The 23,614-nt window shown below is 41.5% G+C and overlaps 2 long non-coding RNA genes and 1 other non-coding gene across 4 annotated transcripts in view; 2 read left to right on the plus strand and 1 right to left on the minus strand.

The window, feature by feature from the left end:
• The window catches only part of LOC132659744 (uncharacterized), a 284,117-nt gene extending 279,439 nt beyond the window's left edge, over nt 1-4,678 (minus strand). For both annotated transcript variants that reach the window (XR_009600502.1, XR_009600501.1), the window contains exon 1: nt 4,587-4,678. This is a non-coding gene — a long non-coding RNA (uncharacterized LOC132659744). The remainder of the gene's footprint in view (nt 1-4,586) is intronic.
• A 2,525-nt stretch (nt 4,679-7,203) lies between these two features.
• TRNAC-GCA (transfer RNA cysteine (anticodon GCA)) lies at nt 7,204-7,276 on the plus strand. Its single transcript has one exon. It is a non-coding gene; the product is annotated as a tRNA-Cys (tRNA).
• A 2,206-nt stretch (nt 7,277-9,482) lies between these two features.
• The window catches only part of LOC132659745 (uncharacterized), a 29,656-nt gene continuing 15,524 nt past the window's right edge, over nt 9,483-23,614 (plus strand). Inside the window, exon 1 of the long non-coding RNA XR_009600503.1 lies at nt 9,483-10,003. This is a non-coding gene — a long non-coding RNA (uncharacterized LOC132659745). The remainder of the gene's footprint in view (nt 10,004-23,614) is intronic.

The raw sequence follows: 23,614 nt of genomic DNA on the forward strand, positions 1-23,614 counted from the left end.
CGCTTTGTGATAATAAAACTACCCATGTTACAAGTTTGGTTTTATATAATACTCCATATGGTGGATTCATAATAAATTTCTACTGGGAATACAATCATAAACCACTATTTTCTGCTATAAAAAACCATTAAAGCACAGACATGCACAAACAAGGTAATCTGCAATAAATTTGGAAATGTTAAAATACTACAAATGTAAATGTATTCAGCTCCATTGCAATGCATGTAATTTCCATAGCTTTATTAGAAATCTTGCCTTTGCAGTGGTTCAGCGATAGGTTATAAATATAGCAGGAATGAGTCAGCATGCAAATCCCTTCTCTGTGAAAAAACAATTTGAAAGGTTTTATAGCCCAAAGCTGTTTATTATTTTGTAAGAATGGTAATGTAAGTTTGTGTTTGGAACCTGCTGAGAGGAGAATTCTCAAAACATCCTGTTTATAAAACAGCAAGAGGGAAAAAATTTCAGCAAATTAAAAAAAGAAAAAAACCCAACATTTGATTTATGTAAGGTCATGGAAATAACATTTCCCAAATCCAACATTAAGCTGATGGGCTTCTGTCTGCAGACATTAGAGTCATTCAAGAGATGATCAGTATATCCCACTAAGGAAAGCAGAGCAGTGTTAGCTTGGCAAATCTGAATCCTGGAGGCAGATAAGTAAATGTCTGTGGAGATGAGATGGGGTTACAAAGACGAAGAGGACCAAGGACAGAACTGTCACGCACAGCTAGAGTAGGGCATGTCATGAGGAAGAGGGAGACCCCGAGGTGCAAGAACCTGAGCTCGGCATGTCTGCGGAGAAAAGAAAATTGCAAGGAGGAGGGTCTCAGATAAGGAGGAAAACCCAAGAAGAATGAGGATCGAGAACGGGTGACTGGACTTGGAAGTCAAGAGCTCCCTATAACCTTCAGAAGTCTAGATCAGGCAAGGACCTGGTGGGAAGCAGAAGCCACCCTGCAAGAACACGAGGAGTGAGTAGATGGGTGACGGTATGGATATTACAGACCTGGACCACTTAGCAAAAAGGGAGGGACTTGTTAGCTTGAGTACAAAATGGATCAAGGAAGGGTCTCTCCAGACAGAAAAGAACTGGGGAGGTTTAAAGTCAATGAAGAGGGGGAAACCAAAGATGCAGGAGACGATAGTTATTCCTAATAGGATGAAGTTCAGGTGGAATGCCAATGAAGCTCAAGGACACGGGTGAAAGGATCCTCTTAGGTAGGAGGTGGAGCATTTACTTATAAAGAATGGGACTAGTAAAGATAAAGTCTGCAGAGAGTATAAGGAAGGAAATTGGTGGAACTGAGGTCCAAAGACCTCATTCAAATAACCAAGAAGCAAGCTCTTAAATGTAACAACTCATTTAAAAAACTATTACTATTTCTTTGTGAGCACACAGATAGGGTCTGTGTGTATGATGTGAGGGAACCAAAGACTATAAAAGATTCCAAACTATCCAAACACATGTGCATGCACTCTGTCATGTAAATACACATAGACACACACACACACACACACACACGTGCATGTACATACTGAGAAAAAATGCAAGCCCATTCCAAAACTAGATATTCTCATTTATTACATTGCTCATAGTACCGACTGATGACTTTTTCTCAATTTCTCCTTTTCCCTACAGAGGCTCTTTCTAAATATGAATCTTGAGCCCATCTCAAGCAGAATGGAGCTGAGCATCTTCCACAGGGTTCAAAACACATGCAACTGCATAAAGGGAAGTAATCTGGGCATATAAGCACAGAGCTGGTTAGATAAAATGAAATGTGGAAGGGCAGAAATAGAATTTGAAAAGACAATGTTAAAAAAGGAGGCAAAGAATAAGTTTATTTCCCAACATGAAAGAATTGGTGCACCTTCTTATCTCTGATCACATGAAGAGAGGAGACTGTGTGAACAGGCCAGGAGTATATATGGGGATACTATTTCAGGATTTGACTCCAAAATTGAGGAATTCATTCTTTTACATTAAGAGGGAATTGGAGTGGATTTAAAGGAATATATGAGTAATGAAAATTCTTTCAAAGGAAGAAAAGTTTTAATAAGGAGGAAATAAAACAGTGACGTGGATAAGCATAGAAAATTATTATGAGAAAATCAAAACTGTGAGCAAAAAGGGTAACCAGAACTCACAGAGCTATTTTAAGAGTGAAAACCAAGTGAAAAATGTCAAGTATAAGATTATTCTTATTTGACGTTTTTATACAGCAGCAACTTATAAAAACATCAAACACTGACATAATCCTTCCTCTAGCATTTTAACACATCATTATATTGTTAACAACGACAAATGGCTGTAGCCATTCATGACTTTTTAATAGATTTCTTTTATCATAAAAGTGTCACTTTTAGGATAATCTGCATTCTTACATTTTTATGTTCTGCTATGGTTTTAAAATGTCAAGTATAGGAGATATCTAAGTCTCCAATGCTTAAGAGTTTTACTACAGATCTTGAGAATATCAGTATAAAATAAGCCTTAATCTGATATGGCTGCTGTGCTCAATTCATGTTTTCTCCTTTTAAAAATAATTACAAAGTACATGAATTAGGTAAAGATGGAATTGTGGGTTAAAGTCATAATAGACAGGAAATTTGTAGAGGAGGCTTCCTTGACCTACATGCAAGTTCTTACATGTTCAATCCCACAGGCACTATTATGTAGGAGACATTTGGCCTGCCTGCTCAATTAGCAATGATGGTAACAATGTGTCATTTCTTCAGGAGCTAACATGTGTCAAATCTCCAAACAGATTACTTTGATCATTCTTCTTAAATGTGAGGAAAACAAAATGATTAAATATTGTTATCAAAGATCAGGCAAGTCAGCCACAGAAGCAGAGTTAGAACTCCAGTGAATCAATACGCTAGGGCAGAGACAGAAACTTTTTCTATAAAAGGGACAAATAGTCAACACTTTAGGCTAGCAGGACACATGATCTGTGTTACAACTACTCAAGTCTGATACCACAGCACAAAAGCCAATGGAGACAGCACATAAATATTGATAAGTGAGCATGGCCCAATAAAAGTGCACCAATAAAATTTTATTTACAAAACCAGGAATTGGGCCAATCCTTGATCTAGTGGATCAACTCACACAATCTGTCAAAGACTGCAGCTCAAATCTTAGCAAACACTAATTTTGTCTAGATTGAATAACTATAATAACATTAATGAGATTTTCCAGATACCAAGCAACATGCTAGGCACTTTCTATAAATTATTTCATTTTCATCCTATTCGCTAAGTACTGTTATTGCCTTCATTTTGCATATGAGAAAACTCAAGTACAGAGAGGTCTATGAATTACAGAAAGCCCCTCAGCTGAAAGCAAAGGAGAAAGAATTTGAAAGTAGTCATCTGGATCAAAGATTATGGTCTTAACTACTGCCTGATGCTCAATGCATTAACTTGTGGATACTAAGAAAACATGAAGCCAATGGACATTTTCCTGGAAAGGGATTGTAGGGCGATATAGACTCTTTAAATTTAACAAATGGAGAGAAGGAATGCTCCTGGTGGCTGCGGCTGCTGCTGCTAAGTCGCTTCAGTCATGTCCGACTCTATGCGACTCCATAGACGGCAGCCCACCAGGCTCCCCCATCCCTGGGATTCTCCAGGCAAGAACACTGGAGTGGGTTGCCATTTCCTTCTCCAATGCATGAAAGTGAAAAGTCAAAGTGAAGTCGCTCAGTTGTGTCCGACTCTTAGCGACCCCACAGACTGCAGCCCACCAGGCTCCTCCGTCCATGGGATTTTCCAGGCAAGAGTACTGGAGTGGGGTGCCATTGCCTTCTCCCCTCCTGGTGGCTAGGTATCTTGAATTGGCCCATTCTGATCTAATTGTGAGTGTGCTACTGCAAACCCACCATCACCACACTGAGAATGAGACCTACAAACCGAATCCTCCAGCAAGGTGACACCTAGACCATTAAATGCTCTCAGCCATCACTGGGAAAAGCCCTGGACTAGGGCAGCAAGAAGAAACACGAGTTTAAATCATAGGCGAAACCAGGAAAGAATCTACCCTCTTACAGCCACCTACAGAAAGGCTTGCACCCTGAATTTCTCAGCTCATCCTCCACCACTCTCCAGCCCAAATGAGAATGAATGAAAAACAAATTTTCCACATAAATGAAAACCAAGATGTGGTGCTTCTAGCATCTTTGGTTTGCATGGCACATTCCCACAGTAGACAAGCATCACTTTATCCTCATCTCACAAATGAAGTAAGAGGGGTCATTAAGACCCAGGCCACATAATAAGGAAAGACTCAATATCAACTCTTCTGAGTCAGCTTTGGGGCCTCTTTCCACTTAACCAGACTGTCTTCTAAACTTTCAAAGGGACCTACAGAGTGACAATTTGAAAAAACAAGCCATATCACACATTGAATGGCATTATACATAGACTTTTTGTTCAGCTGAGGACACTGAAAAAGACAATCATCATAACCCAAATCTTAAATGATCTCCCTCATTCTGGTAAATTTTGGACAGACTCTAAAACTAAATAAAGGAGGGAGAAACTTTGGAGAAAATTTTCCCCAGAGGCCCAGAACTTACAAGATCTGCTCTCAGTACTTTCCTTCCAGAAGCATCTCTTCAGGGCAGCGTGGCTGCCAAGGTCATGTCACATCCAAGCCAGTTCTTGATTTGGCGGTCACAGTAGGAGGAGGGGAGCTCTGGACTTAGTCTCTCCTGCATCCTTCCCCATTATTGCACAATGATTGCTCTTTGCTTATCTGCCCCAGCAACTCTCCTCCCTCCCAAACCCAAGGCAAAGAATGCAAAACATCAAGGCAAAGTCGAAATTTTGTCAACTATATTTAATTATTCTTTCAAACTAGATACAGAACTCTAGTCTAAACAAAGTTGTTGGGAGCTGGATCTGAATAACTGAGAACAAAGATTGTCCTCATTTTTAAGAGATACAGTCAAAACTTTATCATTTCTCCCTGAAGCAGATATGTGTTGTTTACCAATGCATACACATTACTCTTTCCAGTTTCCTTGTTAAAGAAAAAAATGTCTAATTTACATGTAGAATCCACAAATTATAGCCAGGCCAGACAAGGAAGCAGATGACGATTGTGATTGATATTCCAAAATTTCTGTCCTGATTTTCCCATCCTTAGAATTAGCTGCTCCATAAATCAAACCAACATATGAACATCTGATGTCAAAACCAATAGGTCACATCTGTGAAAAGCATCGGAAACATAAAAGAACCGGATCCTTCTGTTTTCTCTGAAAAAAAAAAAACCCACCCCTTCCACCATTTTCTCCATGATACCTTAAAATATCCTGTCTCTTCAAAGAAAATATAATTTTCCATATGTGTATTGGTATAAACAATGGCCATTTTTTCTTCTTACTTGGTTGTGTAGAAATAAGGAATTAACCCTATTCTCTACTGTAAGTCTAAATGAAACCTTGGCTGTTTCTAGATAAATAGCTATTATTGAAACATGTGTATATATTGTCTACCAATAACCTAGTAGAGGTGAAAATCCCTCACTTCTTTATAATGTTTCAGTTTCTGGTGATCATACCTCAGAGCTGAAGGCACAAGATGACACCATTAGGAGATATGAGGGTTGCTTCGTATTCTCACCCACACCACCTTAGGAGAATCACTTGTGACTCTAGACCTTGGGTCTTCTCTAAGAAGCTCCAAGCACAAGTACTCACAAGGGCAACACTGGTGACCCTCCACCCCCAAAACATGTGTCATGAGGTCTTTTCTAGTCATGGGTTTAAACTTAAAATTGTAAAATGTTTAGAACTGAAAGAACCTCACAGACCACTCCAGCAAAATGTTTTTATTTACAGTGAAGGAATCTGAACAGTGAAGAGCGTAAATGGCCTCTTTAAGGTTACAAACCTATGCACAAGACACCTTGGTCTGCTGAGGCTCAGCCTCATTCTTCCCCTCCTCCTCATTCCATTTTCACCGCATCATCTGTACACTTGTGAGGTGTCCTTGGTGGCCCCAGCACACTTGCTGGGTGGCTGGTGAGGATGAGAGCAGCCCCTGGCTACTGGAACAAACTTTAGTCTTCCTGAAGCTAACATTCCCTACAAGGACGATCCATGGCTCATCTCAAATGGCTTGACTAGGATGACTATAACATGTTGCACATGGTATGAAGTCAATTAAACATTTTTCTAACAAATAAAATAAGCAAGTCAGCCTATAGAACCACACGGTTCATTTGGTAGTTTGTTGTTCAGTGGCTATGTCATATCTAAGTCTTTGTGACCCCATGGACTATAGCCCAACAGGCTCCTCTGTCCATGGCATTTTCCAGGCAAGAATATTGGAGTGGGTCATATTCCTTCTCCAGGGGATCTTCCCAGACAAGGGACCAAATCCACGTCTCCTGCATTGGCAGATGGATTCTTTACCATTGACCCATCAGTTCAGTTTCACTTCGGTTTAGTTGCTCAGTCATGTCTGACTCTTTGCGACCGCATGAATCACAGCACACCAGGCCTCCCTGTCCATCACCAACTCCCAGAGTTCACTCAGACTCACATCCATCGAGTCAGTGATGCTATCCAGCCATCTCATCCTCTGTCGTCCCCTTCTCCTCCTGCCCCCAATCCCTCCCAGCATCAGAGTCATTTCCAATGAGTCAACTCTTCGCACGAGGTGGCCAAAGTAAGGTCAATTTTGTGGTTATAAAGAGGCAATTGCATTACACTGTAGAACACTGTAGAAATGCTTATAGCTTTCCCAGATCAGGAGACTGAGTCATCACCAGCCTAGGGCCATGGTGACCCTTACTCTATGTATTGACATTGCTAAAGGTTCATGTGTTATAGAAAAATTTAATAAGGTGCCTGATGAGTGAAATTGAGATGTGGAATAAAAAATTAGAGAACCTTTAAGATCACACTCTTCTTTTATCGATTTGGGGGTCACAGACTCAGAGAACCAGTGGACTTTGCTAAGCTGCCCCTTGACCTCAAGTGCAGCTGTTTCCACCACTAGAGGCTGCCTCCACCACTAGAGGCTGCCTCCTATCCACTGGAGGGCTGTTGTCCATGAAACTAGATCTCTATAGCATGGAGCAAGTTTCTACAGTTCAATGCTCTACTCATAGCCCTTCAAATATCTACTGGCTAATTTAATTAAGATTGGAAATTTAGTCAGCTTAGTTGGTCCTTTTTGACTTCCCTGATGGCTCAGAGGGTAAAGCGTCTGCCTGCAATGCAGGAGACCCAGGTTCGATCCCTGGGTCAGGAAGATCCCCTGGAGAAGGAGATGGCAACCCACTCCAGTATTGTTGCCTAGAAAATTCCATAGACTGAGGAGACTGGTAGGCTACAGTTCATGGGGTCGCAAGGAGTTGGACATGACTGAGCAATTTCACTTTCACTTTAGTTGGTCCTTTACTCCTGGTAGATGATTAGCCTTGAGACTTCAGTCTGTATGCCGTGTCAATCAGCTAAATCAAACTGCAGATTCCTTGCATTTAACCTGGATAGGTGATCTGACTTAATACCCGCTCTGAAACTAGCTTTGGTTTCTCCGCCCAGGTAGGCTGAATTCTGCCTTCCTCCTTCTCTCTGTTCTTATACTTACTGAAGGCTCTGAAATGGCAGCAACTCTGGACAGTGAGGACACCCCATCCACAGTCACCAGGCTTGTCACCCTCGGCGTGTCAATTAGACTCTGTTCCTTCCACAACCTCCACACCCTACCCGACTCTTCACAAATGTCTGTAGGATAGATTGAGCCTTCTGCTCAGTAGCCCAGGAGTATGGGAATTCTTGTCTTCTTGGTTAAAAGCTGAGAAAACAGGAACTATTTGTATGGGAGCACTAGAAGACATATAAGGGAATATATCTTCCATGCCAGCTTCTCAAAAGTCATAGAATCTGTGCTCACACTCAAGTGAAATCTGAGGGACTGTAGACCTCTCATCCTCTCCAACGTAACCCATAACCAGGGCTGGTATAGGTAAATGTTACCTCATCTGAAGGAAGAGAGACTTACCCGTGTGCCCACTGTAAATCCAGGGAAATCTTTTCACTTCAAGCTCCTCAAATGCTCCGTGTTGTTTGGAAGTCTAACCGCCTTTCCAGAAGACTTTCACTGTTGACTCTACTTGACCTCAGTTCTCCATCTGAAAGAACCATTCTTTGTGACCTCTGTGTAAGTACTGCCCAGCCAGACAGCCCCAATCAACATGGTGACCCAGGGGATGACAAGCTGTAATCAGATACCAGATTGTTCTTATAATCCATTGGCTCTACTTGTTGGCTGGGTCTCTGAACTTTAAAAAGTGAAAGAAGAAAAAAACTAAGGAAATCCAGTCAAGCAGGAAATGGCATGCTCCTGTTTCAGAAAATGTTGGCAGTGTGGGGGTGTGGGGCAGCAACCTGGACTGAAGTGCCAATCCTATCAGAGAGTGATTAACAAACAATAAATATAACAGGCAGGATGAGAGGGACAATAGATGGCTTCATTTAACTGGTACTTACTGTATACCAGGCTACATTCTTAGTTCCTTCCACATATAATCTCATTTAATAATATTTCCAGTGTAAGCAAATTGGTCAGATTACTTTCTCTTCCCAAGGCTTTGATTTTCAGAACTGTTACAGTGAGATAATAGTTACATCATAGGGATGTTGTAAAAATTAAATTTTAAAATGGAGACAGATGCAATTGTCAAACTCTAAAGTGATTTACAAATATTTGGTATCATCTTATTATCATAGAGGTTCCATTCCTTCCAAGGATATTCAAGTAAAAAGCCTACAACCCATAGCTGAGTCCTGATCAAGTAAAGGGGAACCCCAGCAGTGACCCTAGCAGTGAATCCTCGAACACAAAGCCAAAATACCCAAGCATCACCTTTCACAAAATTAAACAAAAGGTTCCAAATTAAATGAGTGCCAGGGTGGGCTTCCCTGGTGGTCCAGTGGTTAAGAATCCACCTGCCAATGCAGGGGATATAGGTCTGATCCCTGGTTGGGGATGATCCCACATGCCACAGGGCAACTAAGCCCGTGTGCCACAACTACTGAAGCCCACGCGCCTGGAGCCCGTGCTCTACAACAACAGAAGCCAACAACAACTGCACAACTGGACAGTAGCCCCCGCCGCCACAGCTAGAAAAAGCTGTGCCCCGCAGTGAAGACCTAGCGCAACCAGAAATAGACTTTTTTTTTAAAATAAATGAGTGTCAGGGTAAAGCTTGGAAAATTGATCTCTCCTTCTCCCTTCCAGTAAGGCAGTGATGTAAAGTAACCTACATACATTCTGACACCACCTCCCCACCTAGATGTTTCCATGAAAGCAGAATGCACTGCCAGCATTCAAGAAAGCCCTGTTCTCTGGAAACTTTCCCAGACTGAAGAGGGCCCTGGAAACCTGCTCCCTCCCACTGGCCCCTGGGCAAGGAAGGGCAGGCATCTTTAAGGGGCTGCAGGCCCCCTGTGCCTCTCTTTGGCTGCTTGCTCCAGAACTGAACAGCCTGGTAAGAATACACAGTGTTTTTGGAAATGCTTGTAATAGTTATCCTTCCTCTTATTTAGAGTTTTGTCTTCCCAGTATTTCTTTTTAAAACGAATCCTCTGTCCTTTCAAGAACTGAATTATATTTTCACATTTTGCACTTTCTTCTCCCAGCACTAACTTCCTGGAAAAGTGCCAAACTGAATGGGCCGAGTTCTACCCTTAGTGTTGCCTGCTCCCCAAGGCAGGAATGCTTTCTGTATCTCCTACGCCTCTGCAGCTTAGGAGAATGCAGTACTCAGACTTAAATTGCCTTTTAGGCAAAATGACTCACTTTAAGACAGGAAGTTCTGTGTTCTACTCTGTTGGATTTTCAAGAGGCCCCGACGCCACCACCTTACAGCATCATCAGCTGTGATGGAATACCAAGTGCTGGTCCCACCAGTCAGTGAAGAGAACACCACGGGTTCTAGAACCACTGTGTTACAAATAGGAAACCGACCTTAGAGGTAAAGCAAAATGGGCTCTGGGTTTGAATTGCATTACTTATTAACTGTGTGAATTTGGGCCAGTGACATGACCTCTCTGTGCCTGAGCTGCCTAATTTCTAGAATGTCAATAATGATAGTACCAACTTTACAAAATGATCATGAGGAATAAAGTTATATAAATAATGAATATGAAACATATTTAGAACATTCTGTATATACTGATGCTGCTATACCCTCTCTATTAGTGTTTACGTGGTTCCTATAAACAATTACCACAGGCTAGCTGGCTTAAAGCAACAGAAACTTATTCTCTGCCTGTTTTGGAGGCTAGAAGTGTGAAATCAAAATGTCAGTGGGGTTGGTTCCTTCCTAAGCCTTCAGGGAAAAATCTGTTCTAAGCCGCTCTTCTGGCTTCTGGTCACTACTGCCAGTTCTCCGCGTTCTTGGCTTATAGATCCAATCTCTGACTCTCTTCTAAATGTCTTCTGCCCTTTTTCTCTTATAAGGACAGTTGTCAATGGATCAAGGGCCTAAACCAACATGATTTCATTTCCAGATCCTTAATTTAACTGTATCTGCAAGTGTAATTTGGTCATCCACATAAGGTCAATTCCACAGGTTCCAGGTGGATATATATGCCTTAGTGGCAGGCCACCATTTAACCACTGACACCCTCCTTCCAAAAAAAAAAAGTAAGTCATTTTAGATCCCATGAGCCTCCCTGTGTGAACCAGGACATGGGTCAGTTTCTTCCCACAAATTTATTTACTCACTCTTCCTATTCAGAGGCCCTTTTGATTAGATTCTTCACAGATATGACATGGGGCTGTTTTCTCCTCTCACGTGGCTCATGGGTTTGCAGATGGAACATGGGCATAAGTGATGGGATGTGTGGAGTAGGGTTTTAGATGAAGAAATAGAAGATGGCCCAACTCAACCCCTCACGTCCTTGAGAAGGTAAGAGACCTGAGAAAGGATGTGTGTTGTCCCGGTATTTCAGGTAATGCAATGGCAGAGTCATCACAGAGTCAGGCACTGGCCCAGGGCCCTGCCTCTCTTCCTAGCCACCTCCCACAGTGTCACCCTCTCACCACACCCCACAGTTATAAGATCACACAACAGCGTTCTACAAGTCCACATGGGGGAAACCAACTTGTATCACACCTTACTCGACACCCCTGATTAATTCTAAAGGCCACATCAGTTTTAGTCCATTAAATTAAGGCCATAAAATTAAGATGTAAATAGCAAAAGTTAGCCATGCCAGGATGCCAATCAACCTTTGATTTGCTTTTTTTAAGTTTGGGGGTACAAGGAGAAAATTTGGGAAAGGCTTCCCATCCTACATATGAGCAACAGAATTTGTAACTTCTTGGGAATCTTTGATGATACAAATAATCTCATATTCTAAAGATTCACCTGATATACCAATTATTTGGAACTCAAATACTCCACCCTGTAGTATCAATATTAACCATAATGAATAAGTTCTCAGGCTAAAGCATACAAAATAATAAAATTATAACAAAAAAGAAGTCAATATTAACAATATAAGTAATTAAAAAAGAAAATTTAAATTGAATTATAGGAAGTTAATTCTTTTATTAATTTGCCCAGAATTTCAGCTTGAGGAAAAATAGTTTTAATAAAAAGAAAATCAGGAGGTAGAAGAAATTAGGGCTTCTGGGTATTTTCAAGGACATTAAAGGTCAATTAAATTTAATTCCATTTTGAATTTATGGATTCTTTTTCCCAAAAGGAGAAATATTTTATGGCTCTTTACAATTTTCAAACTGCTTTCAAGGCAAAATTTCATCTACAAGACCAGACCAATGAATGGCAATTTTATCCAGCAGCCAGAACAAATGAATTCCAGCAACTGATAAATTAGCAATTGTGAAGAAGTCATTACTGGTCTCTCTCAAATCCTCACTCCCCAGAGTGTGGTCAGGAGCCTCAGCATCACCTGGGAGCTTGGTAGAAATGCAGAGTCTCATCTGGATCATAGGCCTACAGGGATCAGAATCTGCATTTCAACAAGATCCCCAGGGGGATTCCTCTGCACATCAGCATCTGGGCAGCAATGCTTCTACTAGTGAACAGGGGCGCCTTTATGAAATAAAGCAATTAACCAAGGGAAAATGCTCATGAAAAATACACATTTTGATTTTTAGTTTCAGCAATGTTGCAAACTGAACTCAAATCCTGTTTCCCTTCACAAAACAGAGATGCTGGATAAACTATAATGTTTTTTAAGTCAAACTCAAAAGACAGAGAGGGGAGTTTTCTGGCTTCCAAAACACTACATAGGAACTCATACTACTCTAGAGAATGCAGCAAAACCCTGGAGGATAGCAGACTTGGTTACAGGCCCTAAAAAAGAGGGACCAAAATCATAAAATCCCAATGATCACCGGAGATGGTAATGAGATGATAATCGGTCCATATGAAGTGTGATGCTAAAACTTCTACATAAGCCCTCCCTGCTTTGTGGAAAGGGAATGATAGAGCTTCCCAAGGGGGCTGGGTAAGAAGCAAAGAAGCATCAAGTCTGTGGGGCCTATAGGTCCTAGTTTGTGCCACATATAGATATGGAGTCCAAATGAATACTCTCCACATGGGGCCGGAATCTCAAACTAACAAATAACTGAAAATTCACCCTGGACAAGCGAAACCCTGGGGACACCCATCCAGGGCAAATATAAAACCTCTCTGTAAATATACTCCCACAAACCAGGCACATCTGACTCATACATTATGATAATAATCCCAGCTGGGGCTAAGGCTACAAGCACAGATTAAAACAACACAAGAAAAGAATTCACTCCAAAAGACATATCAGGTAACATGAGCAGTGGATTAGCATGCCCCAAAACATAGGATAATACAACCACTCCAAAGAGATGATTGTTTTCTTTAAACCTCCAAGCAATTTACTAGTACAGAGAAAACTGAAACTAACAGGTAATTTTGAGAAGGCAAAGGAGAAAAGGAAAGATATGCCCATTTGAATGCAGAATTCCAAAGAATAGCAAGGAGAGATAAGAAAGCCTTTCTCAGTGATCAATGCAAAGAAATATAGGAAAACAATAGAATGGGGAAGACTAGAGATCTCTTCAAGAAAATTAGAGATAACAAGGGAACATTTCATGCAAAGATGGGCTCAGTAAAGGACAGAAATGGTATGGACCTAGCAGAAGCAGAAGATATTAAGAAGAGGTGGCAAGGATACACAGGAGAACTATACAAAAAGATCGTCATGACCCAGATAACCACCATGGTGTGATCACTCACCTAGAGCCAGACATCCTGGAATGTGAAGTCAAGTGGGCCTTAGGAAGCATCACTACAACCAAAGCTAGTGGAGGAGATGGAATTCCAGTTGAGCTATGTCAAATCCTAAAAGATGATGCTATGAAAGTGCTACATTCAATATGCCAGCAAATTTGGAAAACTCAGCAGTGGCCACAGGACTGGAAAAGGTCTGTTTTCATTCCAATCCCAAAGAAAGGCAATGCCAAAAAATGCTCAAACTACCACACGATTGCACTCATCTCACACGCTAGTAAAGTAATGCTCAAAATTCTGCAAGCCAGCCCTCAGCAGTACATGAACCATGAACTTCCAGATGTTCAAGCTGGTTTTAGAAAAGGCAGAGGAACCAGAATAAATTGCCAGCATCCACTGGATCAAAAGCAAGAGTTCCATAAAAACGTCTGCTTCATTGACTACACCAAAGCCTTTGACTGTGTGGATCACAACAGACTGTAGAAAATTCTTCAAGAGATGGGAATACCAGACCACCTGACCTGCCTCTTGATAAATCTGTATGCAGGTCAAGAAGCAACAGTTAGAACTGGGCATGGAGCAACAGACTGGTTCCAACTCGGGAAAGGAGTACATCAAGGTTGCATATTGTTACCCTGCTTATTTAACTTCTATGCAGAGTACATCATGAGAAATGCTGGGCTGGATGAAGCACAAGCTGGAACCAAGATTGCCAGGAGAAATATCAATAACCTCAGATATGCAGATGACACCACCTTAATGGCAGAAAGGAAAGAAGAACAGAAGATCCTCTTGATGAAAGTGAAAGAGGAGAGTGAAAGACTTGGCTTAAAACTCGACATTCAGAAAACTAAGGTCATGGCATCCAGTGACATAACTTAATGGCAAATAGATGGGGAAACAGTGGAAACAGTGACAGACTTTATTTTTTGCAGATGGTGACTGCAGCCATGAAATTAAAAGACACTTGCTCCTTGGAAGAAAAGCTATGATGAATCTAGCTGCTGCTGCTGCTAAGTCATGTCAGTTGTGTCTGACTCTGTGCGACCCCACAGATGGCAGCCCACCAGGCTCCTCTGTCCCTGGGATTCTCCAGGCAAGAATATTGGAGTGGTTGCCATTTCCTTCTCCATGATGAATCTAGAGAGTGTATTAAAACGCAGAGATATTATTTTGCCCAACAAAGGTCCGTCTAGTCAAAGCTATGGTGTTTGCAATAGTCATGTATGGATATGAGAGTAGGACTATAAAGAAAGCTGGGCACCAAAGAATTGATGCTTTTGAACTGTGGTGTTGGAGAAGACTCTTGAGAGTCCCTTGGACTGCAAGGAGATCTGACCAGTCCATCCTAAAGGAAATCAGTCCTGAATATTCATTGGAAGGACTGATGCTGAAGCTGAAACTCCAATACTTGGGCCAACTGATGCGAAAAACTGATTCATTTGAAAAGACCCTGATGCTGGCGGGAGGAGAAGGGGACGACAGAGGATGAGATGGTTGGATGGCATCACCAGCTCTATGGACATGAGTTTGAGTAAGCTCTGAGAGTTGGTGATGGATCCGGAAGCCTGTTGTGCTGCAATATATAGGGTCACAAAGAGTCAGACACGACTGAGAGACTGAACTGAACAGCTAATTTTCAGATGAGAAAGCTGAAGTTCAGAAAGTCTGAGTTCTAATAAGGACTGTAGGCTTAAGTCCAGTCCCGGTACTTTTTCTACCACATCACATTATCTCTGTTCTTAATAAATGTAGGACTAACTCCTATCTATTAGTTGGATCAATTCTTTGATTCATTTAAAACAGATAAGAGAGAAAAAATGTTCTTAGTTTGGGAAGGGAGAATCCTCATTCAGTTAACTTGATTTTAAGCAGCCCTTTTTTTACATGACAAAGGAAGGAAATGGGTAGGTAGCTCTGTATACTCAGGAACTTTTACTGGGGAAAAAGGAAGTGAAAATGTAAGAAGTTTGAGGCAATTGAACAAAATGAGAGATACTAGGTAAATATCCATCTGGATTTCCAGAATGTTCAGAAGATGAGGACTTATACCTTGGCAATTGTCTTTGTTTTTCTAAGGCAGGATGTCAGTTAACCACTGGAACTCGAGCTGAGATGAGTTTTTGCTTTTACTCAGAGTGTCATCACTGCATCCCTGACAGGCTTCCTGTAGTTGCAGCTTATAACCCACAAACCACTATGCAGGATACTAAAGAACTAGTGTATAGCTCGTGCATTACAGCAAAGTCATAATTTCTTATCTCTTACCGCTTACTAAATTACAATTAAATTCCATCATTCAGAACTGCCTAATCTTGAGCCAGATGCATATATCACAAGAAGGCATTAAAATCTGACCTTTTATATCCCCAATAAGAAATGTCATGAGTCCATCACAGAAGCATAACTCCCTTTCAAATTAGAGCTAAGGAAGATTTGAACTTCAAAGGAGAAATCTTCAATTACAGGTGAATTGGAGGACTTTTCTAGTAACCTCTTAAAATTATGAATTCTAAAGGAAAAAATAAGATGACTATTGTGTTTCAGAGCAAAAGTAGGGGAAAAAATAGCAGGATGGGGAAAAAATAGCAGGATGGGGAAAAAATGCTACATACAAAAAAAGTGAAAAGGGACCACACCACACTGATCCATCTCTTTGAAGTCTGTTCTAAGATTACTGGGAACTTGAAAATCAGTTACATTTCAGCAGAGGCCCTAAAACCCAAAACAATTATCCAATGTCTCTTTTACTGGCTAAGATTTACATCTAGTGGCTTCATCAGTATAGATACCACAGAGACTCTGCAAAGAGTACTGTGGGGCCTGGTGACTTTAGAGCTTGCTCTTGGAATATTTATCATTTTAGCTCAGTAAATAGCTAGTCCTTTGCCAGCAGGGAGATAAGCAGGCAGCCCTATCAGTCTTGGTACTTTCAAAAGGTTTTCATTTCACAGCAGACTATGGAATATTCATCTTCCCTCTGATGACCATCCCTGCCTACAAAGAAAGTATTTAGACCTTCGTAAAGAAGGGTCATTTAAATAAGAAACAAAAAATTTAACTGAAGAATAACAAGAGGAAAGATGGGGAGAGGGAGCAACCAGAGACAGAGATCCAACACCAAAGGCAGCTTGGGTCTGCCATGGCTGGGAGCTGGGGGTGGGGTGGGGGCAGGGTGGCTGTGAGGCAATTCTAATTAAGGAGTGTAGACTGAGGCCATATGTAGGCACCTCCATCTCCAGCAGCACAAAAGCAAACCTGGTGTTCCTAGGAAGCAGGACGACTTTCTCAAAATCTATGTATGTCTTAATTTAATAAATGTTTATTGAGTTCCCACTGTGTATACATTTATATATATGCTGCTAAGTGGCTGCAGTCGTGTCCAACTATGTGCAACCCCAGAGACAGCAGCCCACCAGGCTCCCCCGTCCCTGGGATTCTCCAGGCAAGAACACTGGAGTGGGTTGCCATTTCCTTCTCCTATATATATATATGCCAGAAACATACCATGAGTATAAGGAGAAGCAAAAGTGATAATAAAGCATACAATAGGTAGAAAACACAGTTCAAAATAAAATAACACCAATTCAAAAGAAAAAGAAATGATGTCAACTGTGGGACTTTGTAGCCTCAGGTAGAAAACAGTATTTGAGCTGGGCCTTAAGGAAAATGTAAGCATTGGACGTGCAGATACACTACTGGGGAATGCAGTACGCTTCTCTCTACCACAAATAAGAAGCCACGTGAATAATCAGGCTAGACGTCCTTACCCTTCCCTGCATCTATGAATCACTGCAGAAGAATTTTTAAAATAGCACGCTGGTTTCCCTCCCCTGAATATTTTGATTTGATTAACCCAAGGTAAGACCAGCCATGAGTAGTTTTACTTTTTCAAATACTTCCCAGGTGACTGTTATGTGCAGCCAAGGCTGAGAATCCTGAGCTAGAATGGAGACATGGAGACTGGTATTTGCCCTTGGAAGTTTGTACCAAAACTTTGAAAGAATCCCAGCTCCCAGGGTGTCATGACTCATGAATTGACACCATGTTCCACAGATAAAATACAGGAAGGGAGGCCAAAATAGAATATTGATTTCAACATAATCATCAACCTTTGGGAGTTTCCATGTATCAAATGAAAGGCAATAACACAGGACGTTTATGGATACTATTTGGTGCTCTGGTGGACTCCCTGCCAGAAAAGCTCCCACTTGAAGGAACTAAATGAAGAACAGGCCACGTGAATCATAAGTGGACAGGCTCACAGAGTGTGCATAACGCTGCTTTCGGATCTGTGTTTGGGAACAGAACCAGGTACACCCGACGGACTCACCATTCTGGTAGTCTCTGACAATTCAATAAAACAAGAATGAGTTTTTCCTCAATGAGAAGTCACCTTTCCAAGTTTGAGCTTTAGAAGGTATGATATTGCAAGCTTAAGTGGGCCAAATGTTTGCGATGAGCCTCAGGGAATCTACCAAGTGTAAGGCTTGGGATCATGTCTTAAAGAATAAAAATGGAATAACATAGCTTTAGAGTGGCCTCCTACTAGAAGTAAATAGAGTAACTTGTATTCTACTTATCTATTGCTGCATAACAAATGAGTCGAAAATGAAGTGACTTGAAGCAATTTATCATTCTTTCTCATAGTTCCCAGGACTATCTGACTCAGCTGGCTGATTCTCCCTAGGTTCTCTCACATAGTTGTGGTCAGACAGTGGCCAGAGTCATCTGAAGGCTCAATTGAAATGGACATTCAGGGTGGAATACTCACATGGTCACTAGCTGGGAGCTCAGCTAGACCTTTGACTGGAATGTCCACATGTAGCCTCTCTCTGTGATTGGGCTTTCTCACAGTATGATGACCAGATTCCAAAGACAGGAAGGAGAAACTGCCAGTTCCTCAAAGTCTGGGTCCAGAAACTGGCAAATAGCATTTCCATATATTCTGTTGTGCTTTTTAAATTGTAACAATGATCAGCGTATTGCCTCTCAGCTGTGTAGTTTCTTCTTTGTCAGCTGAACTAACGTTACACTTTGTCAGTGGAATGCTTTGCCAGTAGAGATGCTGGAGAAGGCAGGGGCTTTCTCTTCCTGGCTCTGATGCACTCCTGTCACCTGGTAGCTTCTGTAGCTCCTGGCTCTGCAGTTCAAGGCAGCCAGCAGCACTTAGCAGCAGGCAGCTCTGCTGGCATTCCTTGAGGTTGGTTCACAGCAAATTCTGAAGAGTACCACCCCCCTGTCTGAGGCTTCTCCAGGCACACCAGAAGGCATGTTTCAAGCAAGTTCCAGAGTGAGGACTTCCAGCTAGTTCCTCTGGCACAGCACCAGAGCAACTTCACAGTCATTTAATGAGTCATGTCCAGGCCTTGACGATATTCTGTTGATTAAAGCAGATACAGAGCCTGCCCAGATTTAATGAAAGAGGACACAGACTCTGTATCTTAAATGAGGAATGTCAAAAATACGGCCATCTTTAATCTTCCACAATTTGTGAACAGATCAGCTCTTATTCTCAACACTATATATTTGAGCTTTAAATGGATATTTTTCATAGTTCTTTAATAGCAACTCCCACAGAAAATAAAAAAGCAGTATTATATACAATACAAATATAAAAGAGTAATATTATGCTATACTTCACTGCAAGCTCATCACCTCTAAGTCTGAGTTGTGTTTTTGCCAGTAGTCTGGATGAGTTTGCACCAAGTATCTCTTCTCTGCCTAGTTCCCTTGATGGCCAAAAAATTATGTTGGCAAGGACTAGGTAAAAAGGACAATCGGTGGACCAGGACACAGATCAGAGCCACACAAAAGGGCAAATCCACAGCATGGGTGTTGTGTGGCCACTCTAGAATTTTTCCACAAATTGTGACTGTTGGAATTCTGCCAGCATCAGCCACACAGCCACACAATGACCCAACACTCGAGAGCTTTTGCATTGTTAAATGTTTGTGGGGCTCAGAAATCAATATCTAATCACACTTAACTTGAGCCCGATACTCTGTACACTCAGCAGTATAGGTTTCTGGTTGCTGGATATACAAAAGTTAACACGGGAAGCGGAACATTTGTGGAAATGAGCACCATTAACAATATTGCCACTCTGGTGCAAATCATGCAAATCACTGCTAACGATGTTTGCTGCTGCTGCTGCTGCTGCTGTCACTTCAGTCGTGTCCGACTCTGTGCGACCCCATAGACGGCAGCCCACCAGGCTCCCCTGTCCCTGGGATTCTCCAGGCAAGAACACTGGAGTGGGTTGCCATTTCCGTCTCCAATGCATGAAAGTGAAAAGAGAAAGTGAAGTCACTCAGTCGTGTCTGACTCTTAGCAACCCCATGGACTGCAGCCTACCAGGCTCCTCCGTCCGTAGGATTTTCCAGGCAAGAGTATTAGAGTGGGGTGCCATTGCCTTCTCCAGTGATGTTTATTGAGTGCTTATTTTTGCCAGGATCCCACTCTACCAAGGGTTTTAAGATCATACAAAGGAAATACAGACACTTTGTGTGTGTGTTAGTCACTCAGTCGTGTCTAATTCTTTGCAACCCCATGGACTATAGCCCACCAGACTCCTCTGTCCATGGAACTTTCCAGGCAAGGATACTGGAGCGGTTGCCATTTCCTTCTCCAGAGGATCTTCCTGACTCTGGGTTTGATCCCTGGGTTGGGAAGATCCCCTGGAGGAGGGAACGGCTACCCACTCCAGTGTTCTGGCCTGGAGAATCCCATGGACTGTATAGTCCATGGAGACACAAAGAGTTGGACACAACTGAGTGACTTACACTTTTCTTTAACCTCAGAAATTAATGTTACTGTTTTTTCTCAACCTTTCATTAGGAACATAATAACTAAACTACTTCTCAAAATCTGTCAACTTTAAAATCCTGAGTAATGGGATTATCAGGCTTCCCAGGTGGCTCAGTAGTAAAGAATCCGCCTGCCAATGCAAGAGACATGGGTTTGATCCCTGGGTCAGGAAGATCCCCTGGAGAAGGAAATGGCACCCCACTCCAGTATTCTTGCCTGGGAAATCCCATGGCCAGAAAAGCTTCATGGACTACACTCCATGGGATTGCAAAGAGTCAGACACCACTTATTGACTAAACAACAATGGGAATATCAAGTAATGGGAACATAAGCTACACATGGCTTCCTGGTAAGGAATCGCTAGTCTCTATTCAGTGAGGAGCTTACTGAGAAACCAACTTGGGCTTTTAGTAAGCCATTATAGGGTCACAAGTGTAGTCAAGTCCCTACTGCCCCTTCTCTATTCCTAAACTGCATAATTCACACTGAATTCACAACTAAAACCCTCAGGAAATGTCTAATAGCCCCAGTGCTGCCCTTTTCCTTCCTCACTGGCTGGCTCCCCATCACCTAACAAATGGCTTTGTATTATAACGCTTCCTAGATGAGTGCTTCTCAAACATTATGTCCATAAGAATCTCACTTGAGGATCCTGCTACAATGCAAGTTTCAGTTCAGTGGGTCTCAGGTGGAGTACTGAGATGCTGCTTTTCTAAAAAGCTCCTGGATAATGTTGATACTGGTGGTCCTCAGACCACAGTTTGAGGATCAAGGATGAAAGTTATTTTGGAGAAAGCTTTAGCTGCTTCCAGCAGTGTTCAAAAGAAGAAAGACAAAACACAGGTCTCCAGTTCCCTATCTTTTCTACTCTCGCTCAAGCACTAGAGACTAGATGACAGTCAAACCTCAAGAACAGCCTTGGAAACCTTGAAAGTCTCTAAATTGGATATGCAAATTAAACTCCAACTGTGACCCCAGGATTAAAACACCAGCCCAGTTTGCAGATGCTGAGAACCAGAAAACACTGAAAACTGAATTTAAAAGCTTGAATCTACCCTCACAGTCATGAATATCAGAGAGTCACTTCAAATTTGTTGTTTTTGACACCAAGAAAGAGAAGGTGCATGTTTGGTTGCCTTATAGGTCCTACAAGTTTGTTTCTCGACAGAGTTTAAGACAGAAAGTTAGAAGCTAAACTTTTGTCTAAAGCAGCTACATAATAGAAGCATAGAGGCTTGGATTTTTCAGTTTATTTTGAATTATCTAGATATTTGTCCTGACTCCGCAGAGCATGCTAAGAACTTTTGTTGTTGCTTTGCTGTCTCCCCAGGTCTTTTATGTTCCTTATCTGCATATCATCTTAGGTCACTCTGTCCCTTAAGGTCCATAAAACTGGTCCAGCCTCCTATTCTGTGCTCTCTGGAATGCCTACCCAAGACCTCTTTATGTTCTGGGGGGAAACTTTTGCTCTATGTTCATTTCTACTTCAAATTATACTGAAATTTGTTCTCTGCTTTTTGTACTTTTTAACTTTTTTTTCCCCTCCTAGACTGTCCCCAACCCAGCCCCTTCCAACCTTCATTTCGAGCTCTTGTGTTTTGAAAAATTTTAACTGAAGGTCATAAGTGGAGGATTATACTGCTGCACTGCAGACCAACAATTTTGTAGTGCATATCACACAGCACTATTCTTGAAAATTCTATCAGGTGCCCACTTTCAGTATATCTCTGGACCTTTTGCCTTCTGGCTAATCATCCCTTTTCCCTTTCCTTCCTATTTCTCTCTATATACCACCTCTCTCCCTGATTGCCTCTAAACAGTCCAATCGTGTGTTCACACCCAGTTATGCAGTGCAGTTTCACTCTTTACATCCTGTGTTCCCAAACTGTGCCAAACTCACTTTTGTATTTCTGAAGTCCATCAGTGTGCTTTCCTGTATGAAAGAATCATTAGCAGATTGCCATCTCTCCTTTCAGGGGCTCCATTTCTTTGGAAGTTTATGGAATTTAAAACATCTTTTTTTCATTAAAAAACATGATCTCACTTGGCCTCGTGACTCGGAGGTAGGAAAAACAAGCATTCATATGGCCATGTTTGACAAGGAAACTAAAACCCAGAAAAATCATGTAACTTATGCAGAGTCCCCAGGTTAGGGACAGAACCAGGACTGAGACCCAGCTTTCCTGATATCTGGTATATTCTTTCTACTGAGTCATTGTTTTGCTGGATGAGACCAAACATGCCACCATTTTGCAACCATGTGGAAACCTGACTACTAACATCAATGCAATCTACACGACTCTGTGTACAGCAAATAGCAGCTGTGAACTGGAATCCACTTCAATGTTCTCTCCAGTCCAAACTGGATTTCTTCATATAATCTCCATACCACGCATGTTGTGATGTATCTTTACACTCAAAGACTTCTTCATTTTTCATTTTGAATGCAAAATAACATCCAGACTTTCATCTGAAGATGCCTAACAGACTAGAGCACCACCTGTTCTTGATTTATTTTCAACCAATTAAGCATTTAAATTGTTTCTCATCTAAATTGAATTTACTTTTACTACTTTTTCCTCACCCTTTTTCTTTTCCACGACCATCAACAATGTCTAGTAAACAACTGCTTAATGTGCTAAGCAAACAAAAGTGTGGTTGTTGGGAAGTGGAAATGAGAGAAGGCGGATGGAGCGGTGAAGCCGGACAACTACAAATTTCCCAGACCTAGACTGACCTGGTACAAGGTGAGCTTAGACAGGTCACTGCACTTCTCTGGACTTCTGTTTCCTCCTCCATAAAATGAGGCTTAGATGAGGCCTCTAAACTTTGACAAGGTAGAACTGTCACCATCCTCCTTGCTGACCTTCACTTCCTCCTGACTGAGAAGTGGAGCACCTTCATTCTAAGACTCTCCCTTACATTTGAGATTCCGAGTTTACTCTTCCTGACTTTGATTAAGAAGTTCTTTCTCTTAAAGTTTTGATCCCTCTCTTTTTTCCCATTAACTTCTTCCCTTTCTCTACCACCAATTCACTGTCCTACCACCAATACACTGTCAAGAACTAACCAATTGCCAGGACCCAGGTTCGATCTCTGATCAGGGAACTAAGATTCCTCATGCCATGAGGCAAGGCCAGAAAGAAAAAAAAGAAGGAATCAGTGACTTCTATGGTTTCTTTCTCCACAATTCCATTAAGTTTCCTGCTGACTCCACACTCCTTCCTTTGCAGCTAATCCATTTTCAACCATCTCAGTTTTCAAGTGATTTAGAAAACAGGTATGAACTCAACCCGGACTCAAGGAAACATGTGCTGCATGTGCTGCAAATGAATTGCTAACACAACAGTGTTACCAATACAGCAATCAATATATATTTAATAACTTGTTTGAAACAGGCCATATTTCTATTTTCCGTGAAATTAATCAGAAGCTTTCATGGAAATCTTTATGGAACACATGATTGCATGAATGTAATTTTAATTTAATTTGCATTTAAAGCAAATAGGTTAAATTTTTTTCAACCAATTA

The sequence above is a fragment of the Ovis aries genome, chromosome 4, assembly GCF_016772045.2.
Source record: "Ovis aries strain OAR_USU_Benz2616 breed Rambouillet chromosome 4, ARS-UI_Ramb_v3.0, whole genome shotgun sequence".
NCBI lineage: Eukaryota > Metazoa > Chordata > Mammalia > Artiodactyla > Bovidae > Ovis > Ovis aries.